We start from the raw sequence: 10,504 nt of genomic DNA, 5'->3' as shown, positions 1-10,504 counted from the left end.
CAAAAAATACAGGTTATTCTGGAGGAAGTTTTTTTTTGCAGTTTTTATTAGGTTTTGTGGAGTTCTTTCGCAATATTTGTATCAGCTATATTCCCTATAGTTACTCTCACAAAAAAGAAATAAGTAAAATAAAACTTACCATACAGTAAATTTTCCTGACGTCGATATTCATTCCACAAGAATATCATTAATCGTCGTTAATATACATACCACATCAGTGTGTTGTAGTTGTACAATTTTATAGAAATACTCAACTGGAGCACCTTCCTTCAGATAACGAAAACAAACTGAAAGTTCTGATCACACGCGAAGATCTGTGGACTCATCGGCCATGACACTTAGAACTGGACTTGTCCTTATATATTCGAATATTTCATTTCACAAAAACTCATCCATTGCTTTTAAAAACTCAACGACTATTGTAGTACTTCTATATGTTGTTTTCCGGCGAATGGGTGACAAACTTCGCTATATTTGATTACTATGATCCAACTGTGCAGCAAGATTGATGAGAGATTCATACTTCGTTGTATGAGGAATTTCGTTCTTGTAAATAAAATATACTAGCTTTACAAAGTCACTTAACATTTGGAAATTTTCTTCTTTCTGTTTTTCAGATTATATGCGTGACATCGAATATACAGAGCTACGTTGTTCCATCACTTTTTTTTTTTTTTGCTCGCTATCACTACTAAGAGATTTTCTATGAGATTTAATTTGTCCATGTTTAGAAAGTATATTATTTTTTTGGATTTTTACTTGTGCTTTTATTCCAGTTTGTGAAACCTTTCGTTATGAAAATTCCATCAGAACCTTTTGGAAGTGGTCTATCTTTATAATATATACTACATACTGAACACAGAGTACTACCATTGTCTAATGGCAACATCCATGTGTGAGTTTTTTCCTCTTTAAAAACAACATATTATCATCAACGTTCTAGTCAAGTAAATTTCGGATACCTCAAATAACTCTATTATAAGAAAATATAACACTCCAAGCTTACACCTCGAAAAGCACAAATACACCACATTAAAACCCGATGAACACACACATATTTTCTGTCGTTGTTTCGTGCTGATACATATTGATTAGTGCTCAGCCTCTCAGATAAAAGCGAATTTTGCAAGGAATTTTAGCAAGCGTTTTCTCGAATTTACAAGGGAAGTGGGAAATATAAAATTGGTACCATGAAAAAAAGTGACTTATTGCGGAATATGAAAAAGGACATCGAGTGAAAACTCGCGAATTAGAAAAACATAAACTCCACGTGGCGAGAAACGGATAACTTCAACCAATCAGATCCGTGTATTTAGCTTCTATGGCTAGGTTCGAGCGTGATTAAAATATATGCTAATCCCAAATACAAAGAATAAGAACATTGCCTTCTTATTAAAATAAAATAAAACATTTTCTATCGTTCTCTTCTTGAAACTCACTCCAAGCTTTTATAACGCTTACAGCCTTAAAAGAAGAAAGGACTTAGTATTACGGTGGGCTCCGAGCCATGAGCGACGTTTCAATCTGATGCGGATGGAGGGTACATAGATCATCAGGCAAGATCAATTGTCACAGAATAAGGCGTTCCTCGCTAAACTATCTTACCTACAAGAGAGCTGGATTACAGGACCATGCCATTTGCTCAACTTTTTATGTCATTAATCAATAGTATAGGGTCAAAGTGTAATATTAAGTAAACTATAACATCCTATAGAAATATACTTTCTAACACTGAAAGAACGAACAAAATCTATGACTCAACCAAGCAACAAAGTCATGAAGTCTCTCGTGTTATATTATAACTGAAAAGATAAAGAATGTAAAGTTAAATAGATAGCACAAGAAGACATTTACCTTTCAGCCATATTGTGATATGGTTAACATGAATGATTTCAGAGGAAAGACTGTGGACAATAACATATCCTATCTAATATGATTAGGAAAACTCTTTACTATGGCTTCATGCACATTTGACCTTTAATGATAAGCAAAAGAGTAATGATAAATTCCTGTTCATCCAATTTATCTGACCTTTTTATTTTGAAGCTATAATTAAACTTTTAGTGCTTCTCTTGCTTTGTTTCTGTTCATAACGAACAAACTTCATGTGTTCTAACTGCTGATTAAATTAATAGAAGACAAAATGTGTTTGAGATGAAATAAGATCATAGATGACAAAGAATCATAATAAGTGTAATGCTTTGATATGAAGGGAAAGACAGTATTTAATTTTACTTTTAGAGGAGATGAAAGTTATATTGGATCTAATACCGTGGGTTTGCACACAGTTTAAAAGGACAAAATTTATAGCAGTAATTACTCAATTAAAGAGCACTTACCTTTATGGTGATCATGCTTCGTATGTGTAGGGTTTCCCTCTGCTAATAAATTTTCTTGCGACTTCATCGTTGCTACAGCTACTTCGTCATCTTATTAGTTCTATACTATACAAGTGAAAAACATAAGCTAATTAATTCTTACATATATGTTCTTGCTCTCGTTACTCATGTATACTCACAGCGAGTACTTAGAGTTGAGTTGATTTTGAGTTTAACGTCCCGTTCAGCAACGAGGCTATATGAGACGTGGACCTACTGATTAACGTGGAATCCGAACCACATGAGCTCCCGTCGGGAATCAAACCCGGGTCTCCTACGCCAAAGGCGCGAGAGTACTTAGAAAAACGGCATACTTGACATGTACTGGCATGTACTCAAAAAGGTAAAATTTAATTTGGTTGTAAGAAATCGAATCTTTGAAGTGAAACCTAAGAACATATAAGGAGGTTTCAATCTCATGCTAACATAAAGTGTATCTCAGTATCCATATTTAATAATAATGTTGTATCATGAAAATTGATTTTAAGAACTTGAAAACACCTCCTATTATGGCAATGTTTGGGTTCTTCTGTGCCTTTCAAAATATTGTAAAATTTTTGATATGGATTTATTCTCCAAGTCTATTTGAGAGAAAAGTCTTGTGAGATGTCATACCCAAAAATCGGATTAAAGTCAGCATCTATGATGCGGAAGTAATGTGAGAAGGTGGTGTTGCCAATTTTAAATTTAATTAAAGCCATTTCTTTTAAAGTTAGAACTTTGTTAGCAATGCCCTTGATACGAGTTTGAAATGGTATTAGCGTACATTTTGTGGGTATGTCCCGTCTTGACCATAGACTAAGACTAGAACCCGTATCTATTATAGCTGGTAGACTGTTTGTATTTACATTAATATTGAGTAACAGTTTATTATTTTCTATTCCCAGCTTAACATGTTCTCGATGTTTATTATTGGTCGTCTGGGTGAAAAAAATTGGCGTCCGTGTCCATAAAAGTTTCCGCTGTTGCCTGCTCTTCTTGATTGCCATCACATTTTAATTGTGGTGGTGTCTGTGTGGCCCGCGCCGACTTTTCTGAAATGGCCCGCGAGGCTTGACTTTGGCCTGCGAGCCCATCTATGCGTTTCCCTGGTTGGAATTTTTTGGATTATTCCAACACGTGGATGCTCCGTGGTTCTTCTTGTAACAAATTGAGCAGACCGATATTTTGTCTCTTTTTACAAATTTGTTCTTTTTTCTACCACCGTTATTTCCTTTATTTGTATTCTTCGCCTATAATTGGTCTTAATGGCATTCTGTGCCACCATTAATGATAACTTGGCCATTTGATTAGCTAATTTGGTGTGGTCCGTGTGAGGAGATTGTGAGGGCGGGTTTTGACTTTGGTGGGGGTGCGGATTCGAAACTTCAGGTGCAGAGGAAGTTGATTGTGGAGGGGAAATATTCTGTAATGGAGGTGCGGAAGGCAACGATTGGGAAGTTGGCTGTTGCATATAGGTTGGTAAGTATGAATTAGAATTCGTTTGGCTATAATGGTCGTACAAAGGGAGTGATGAGGGGCGGTTAGGTTGGCCGATTAAAGAATGAATTGCCTGTGACAATTCTACATAATCCTCTTCTGCATGAGATCTTGAGCTTTTTCCAATTCATGGAGTCGATCCTGCAACCGCTGGATTGTTGGAAAGGATTCTAACGCTATCTTTTGCAGCAAATTTCTTTGTAGTCCTAACGAAAGAAAATGAATTTTCAGTTACTCTGAAGCCTTCAATTTCCTTAAGAAATATGAATCGACTGATTCACTTTCGTTTTGTTGAATTTGGAAAATTTCTAATTGCGCCTTATACGCTGGTAAATTTGGGCGGGACAGAGAAATTAATTTGGTTTTCAGTTGTTCGTAATTTAGTGTGTCGAATTGATTCAGATTTTGCAATTGTAAGACAAAGTCGAGAGCTACGTCCGGCAGATACATAGGAAGAATTTCTTTCTTCTTTTCGGGGATCCAAGCCTGAAGTAAAGCCAAATGATCAAACAGCATGAAAAATTGATCGGGATCGTCTGTACTGTGACCAGAATATCTAGTTAAGTGAGGAATATTAAGAGGTATACGGGAACCTGATTCTGCCATATTGTTATCACCTTCTTTATATGTATTTTTCCCAGATCTAGTTGTCGGCATAAATACCTGCCCGCCTGTAACGAATCAATCTACCGTTAAGAGTAATGAGAGTATTTATGAGAATACGGATACTATCTTTTATATGATCCTGCTTTTAGTAACACTTACACTGTATTGTTAAAAAGTGTTTAAGTCCGCGTTTTCGTTAATAAAAAGAGCGCCCCGTAGAAAAGTCCTTTTATTGTCTGTAAATAGACGCCGATGCATCTACCATGTAAAATTTCTTGGGTAGAGCAATAAAATGTACTCGGGATTTGGACTTTTCCATTCACCTCTTTATTATAAAAAGTTTATGTACACAAATAATAATAAGAAATTCCACTAATATTTAGGTAAGATTAGATAGGAGCCCGGTGACGAAGCGTCGTGGGCTTTGAAGTGAGATACTCTCGGTGACCAAGCGTCGTGAGAAAGAGGAAAGGAACCCGGTGACCAAGAGTCGTGGATATAAGGATGGGTACCTCTCGGCGACCAAGCGTCGTGAGAGGGGTTTTAGGTGTTTCAATCAATCCGGGAAGATTGATGTTGGTCGAGGTGTGCAGGTCCTTTTTATCCTGTCTTGTCGGCTGCTTTCGTTGATTCTCGTCTTTCCGACTGTTGGCAATAGTGATCGACTCCTCTTCGGTACGGTCGTCTGTTTGTTTTTATTTATTACTAACACATGTAGTCCACACGTGGTTATTGCATGACGTGTAGACATGCGGAACATTACAATATGCAGAATTGGTCTGAATTCAAGGTCTTCCAAAATTTAGAACATTCCGTGTGTTTATCCTAAGGAAATGCCCATACTCTTTTTTTTTTTATTCTATGTCAAACACCTAAAACCACTGTCGTATGTGTTTAATTATTTTAAATAAGGAGTCTAAATACCAAAGGCATTCCTAGACATGACTATTTTATTATTGTAATTGTCATTCCGCTCTTTCTTCCAATCCATCCTATTTTCTTTCTTCCCATGTTAAATACCAAAAAACACCGAAACTCTTGCCTTATTATTTCAAATGGGAAGTCCAAATACCAAACTTTATGCCTCTAAGCTAAAAGATTTCGAGTTTTGGGGTTCTATTATAATAATTGTAATACCTGCCTCTTTACTTCCCTTCTATGTTAAATATCAGAAAATTCTGAAACGAATATTATTTTAAATGATAAGTCCAAATACTGGACTTCATGTCACTAACGTTAAGGAATTACAAGATATAGATCTTTTAATTTAATAATTGTAATCCTCGATCCTTTTCCTTTTTATCTGCTCTTCCCACCTTCTAGATAAAATACACAGTATAGGAAGAATAACAAAACGTTTTAAATTAAACAAAACGAATTAGGTATATTACCAACTGTAGTTCTTTTTATTCAAAATCATCCCTTCTACATTAACACACCGCTTGGCACGTTCAACCAATGCTAGTACAGAGATTTTAATGTCCTTTTCCTTAATCGCCTCAATGACCCTCGTCACGACATATTGGACGTGTGTAACATTGTCATTAAATGTTCCTTTCATGGTCAATTTTAATTTTGGGAATAGGAAATAATCACACTGCGATAAACCAGGCGGAGGATGTGGAAGCACACAAATTTGTTTTTTAGTCAAAAAGTCACGAACTTTGCATTCTCGGGCAATAAAGACCAACTGCCTCGGACCTTACACGAACGATTCGCTTCCACAAACGCTCCATGACACCCAGATAATACTCACTATTAACAGTTTCACTCTGTGGAACGAATTCCCGAAGTATAATACCGTTGGAATGGTAGAAACAAATCAACATTATCTTTTCACGTTACTTTTGAAAACGCAATTTTATCGCTTTTGGAGAACCTGGGGACTTCCACGTATCACTTTGGTGTTTTGTTTGCGGGTCGTACTTGAAGCACCAAGTCTCATCACCAGTTACAATCGATTCCATTAATATTCTGTTCCGACTGGTTGTTTTAATCAGGTCCTTGCAATGTTCAACGCAAGCAAGTTTTTGGTCATCAGTTAAGGTGTGCGGAACAAATCGAGCACAGACTTTCTATTTTTCTAAGCCCTTTCTCAAAATTTCGTGAATCATGTCTTTCGGCGTATTTAATTCCTCCGCCATCCATCTCACAGTCGAATTCGCATTGTGGGTCGATCATTTCACACACCTGTTTCGCCAACTCATCGGGATTTTTGTTTTCCGGTCTGCCTGGCCTTGGATGAATGAACTTTTCAGCTATTTATATCAAACAACAAATACCGCCACCATCTTAGTGGTAATCCTTGACTTTTATAAAACTATTTTAAAATTTTCTTTAAAATGAGCAGGATTTTTAATTATTTGATTTTGCTGATTATTTCAAAGCTAACTTGGGAAAGTTTAATTTTCTAATTTTCATATTTGTAAATTACTTTTAATTAGGAAATTTTAAAATTACACATCGCAAATATTAAATTTCGAAAGGATACGTACTTTTCAACAGGTTTAAAGAAAGAACCAGCATAATCAAATCACAATAAGTCTTGTTTACTTCACGGGGAAAACACAAATGAGACATCTGAATATGTCTAATGATACATTGCTTGCTAGATCTTTCTAGACTTCTCATACTTATTTTTTAAAAAGGTGTGAGTCACTGGAGTATGAAATTCCTGCTGAGAACGACAAGATTGGGAGAGAATTTTTGCCAACGATTAAGCCATCATACGAAAATGTTGAAATATGAGGACTGTTCATGATAAGAAAAGATACTAGTTACTAGGATTCACAAAACGCCTCGAAGGCATTTGCCTTGAAAAGTTTTCGTATTGACGGATTTCCACCAATTTAAAATAATGAATATAAATTTCAAAACATCTTTGTAATTAGAAGATAATTTTCATGACCCACTTCCTTCAGACCAGTAACATGTTCACGTAACATCTGGAGAAGGTATTTTACGCTCTGTCTTTCAGGTTGAAAGGCCATAATGCTTTAAGTGAAAGCCCATAACATAATTTCAAAAGTTCGACAGTTGCAAGCTTGAAAAGCATTTGTAAGACTGCAAAAGATGCTGTATTAATACTATCTGATTAACCTCAAAAATTCGACAAAAATGTGCCCATTTCATCAGCTTTTTTTGGTTTAACCACTTATTTCTTACACTTTTGAGAAGACGTACAAGATCAACGACAAAACATAGTGGGCTGTTGTCACTTAGGTGGGGATACACTATACATAATTTAGGAGGGTTGGAAAACATGAATGTTACTTTGTTTGTTAATTGTACTATTTTCTGTTACTACATTACATTCGCCTTCACTTTTTCTATCTGCAAATGATATTTCGATTAACACTATGCAAATCATAAGCTGTGCTAGAACTTACTGGCAAACATTTACAATTTACTTGAACAATGAAAGCACACTTTCTATCATAAATACATGCACACTTGTAACAACGTTAACACTATTAGAACAAGCACCAACCATGCTATTTCCCTTCTAGTCCACAAACAGTTTGATGTAGATTTCATTCACCACTATCATCTCAAACTTCTCATATGACTGTAATATCCTATCTTTTATGTAAAACAAAAAAAATCTACCGTTTTTTCTAATTGAAGACTACGTGGAAAGGACGAGTAAATTCACCTGATAGTACATGGATGAGGCAGAATTTATTCTGGTGACTTCTCAGGAACCTAAAAGCGAGATCGGAGATGCGAAGAATTTATAAAGTGCTTAATTTTAATCTACTTGCTCTTGAAATAACAGCAAAACAAATTTTAAGATATCAGATTTATGGGAAACATCAATTTTCACACTATTTTTAACATTCGCAATACAGAATGGAATATTTTCTGTACCACAAACAGAATGAAATTTGAAGAGCAAAACAAATTTTTCGGAATTCTAAAATTAAGTATCTTTAATGTTTAAACTAACTTACAGATCTTTGTCGACTACAACATAATATGTGAATTTCTGGATTAGTTTTGATATCAATTCAAACATAAAGCCACCATACCATACCGTATCTAGGCGATATATTAGAGTCATGATAAGATCTCTTTTAACTTGCTCATTCTGATCAACAAAGTTCTCAAATGCGTCGACTTTGTGTTGTGTATCGTATTAATCATATATCTTTAGACATTTTTCAATGACTTGCTCCACGACATTTGCTTCTCGTCGTAATTTTTTTTAACAAAGCCTGGTCACGGCTACAGAAACCTTCCGAAGACAAGTAAAACCACGGAATAATGTTGATATTACTTCCTCTTTTTACTTTTTTTTTTTCTTTTTTAGAGACACGGTAAGCAGTTCATCACTTCCTCCGTCAAAACGAGACGTTTCCCAATTAATCGATTCTTTGGGAAATTCATCTTACACCCATCTAAAAGAAAAAATAGAGTAATTAATATTACTTTTATTTTATTTTATTTATTGTTTTACTATGTTACAGATAATGTCATTTTACACTTAGATCATCAAAAATCAAAACAATGGGAATGGAAGAAAGTAAGCAAAGGCTGTATTAGATATAAGATCAGAATATTTTCCTGGTGGAACTGAGGAAAATATCAAAACAATCAGGATAGGCGCCCACCGAATTCGAACCGAGGACCTTCCGATCGCGAAGTAAGAACGCGAACTCCTAGCTTACTCTGCTTCCAATTACGCTATGTTTATATTTTGAACAATGGTTGAAAGAATGGATTTCGAAAAATAACAGAAGAAACATCGAAATTGAAAATGACGGAGGGGAAAGGGGGTAGGTTAGAAGTAGTTTACTTTGTTTTTCTTATCGACTTTTAACTTCTTACATTTTACTTGAATTTATCTCCTTGTCTTTTTTCTCTCTTCTTATTAGTAACGAATTTATGAAAGGGGTAGTTACAAAATAAGAGATTGCATATTAAGAATGCATTGCCGACGATAGACGATGCTGATTAAATGAAATTAACAAATACATTTTACAGTTAATGATAATCAAATGATTCCTACATAGATATAGATATATTGCCCAAACGTCGCTCAACAGTTAATAACACTCTGACAGATACAAAAGTAAATAAAACTCTTAAGAAATACAGGCGTACCTAAAAATTGTAAACTGATTTTTTGTTTCCTTAAAATTCTGAAGTTGAGTAATATGATCTTCCTCCTTGTAACTGTATACGCCAACGAAATTACAAAGGTAATGAACTAATGGCAATTATAACTTTAAATATCCATGACAAAATAATCAAATTTAACATAACCGGCTTGTTTATTGAAATTTCTTTCCACATTTAAATAATAAATATAAATTTTCTAGTAATTAATCTCTATGCACTTATTAACTACACATTACATAGTACAGAAATTACAGCTAACTTTGCAGTAATAGTACAAATACCCTGATTCCTTCTGCTTTCTAAGCTCACATCTCTAAAACTACCTAGGCATCATGTCCATCTAAGAAATAAATTCCCTGGTGGCATTATACTAACATTGTATATGAAACCTACTATTTTAAGGAACATTTTCTTTTAGTCTAAAATTTTTCATATCAATCCTGCCATACTAAAATATACCTAATTACCATTACACGGGTCTTCATCCATTCCTTAGCAGTTCTCCCATGACCAATCACACTCTCACCCACACACATCAGATTTATGCAAATTAAAAAAAAAATCCTTACAAAATCACATTTAGTTGCAGCACAAAGACACATTTGACTTTCCAAACTTGAGTGTTTTTTAAGTGCCTTATTGTGCTCATGTACAAAACCTTACCTTTAAGAAGTAACAAATTGTGTTCATACTGTTTATTGCGCCCATGTACGGAACTTTAAATAAATGACAATTTTGAAGTCATACGCCTTCTCGCTGAAATGTAAAATAAGTGATACATTATATACACACTCCTTCTCGCGCCCATGTACGGAAATTTACTGAGCCTGTAATATACAGGTAAATAATGTTAACCTTCGTTCTTTTATTATTACGAAGTATATGAGAGATGAATTTTTTGTCAATAAAAATGACAA

This window comes from Thermobia domestica, chromosome 3, assembly GCF_964235325.1.
Source record: "Thermobia domestica chromosome 3, izTheDome1.hap1.1, whole genome shotgun sequence".
Classification (NCBI taxonomy): Eukaryota; Metazoa; Arthropoda; class Insecta; order Zygentoma; family Lepismatidae; genus Thermobia; species Thermobia domestica.
This window is presented reverse-complemented; position numbering follows the sequence as displayed.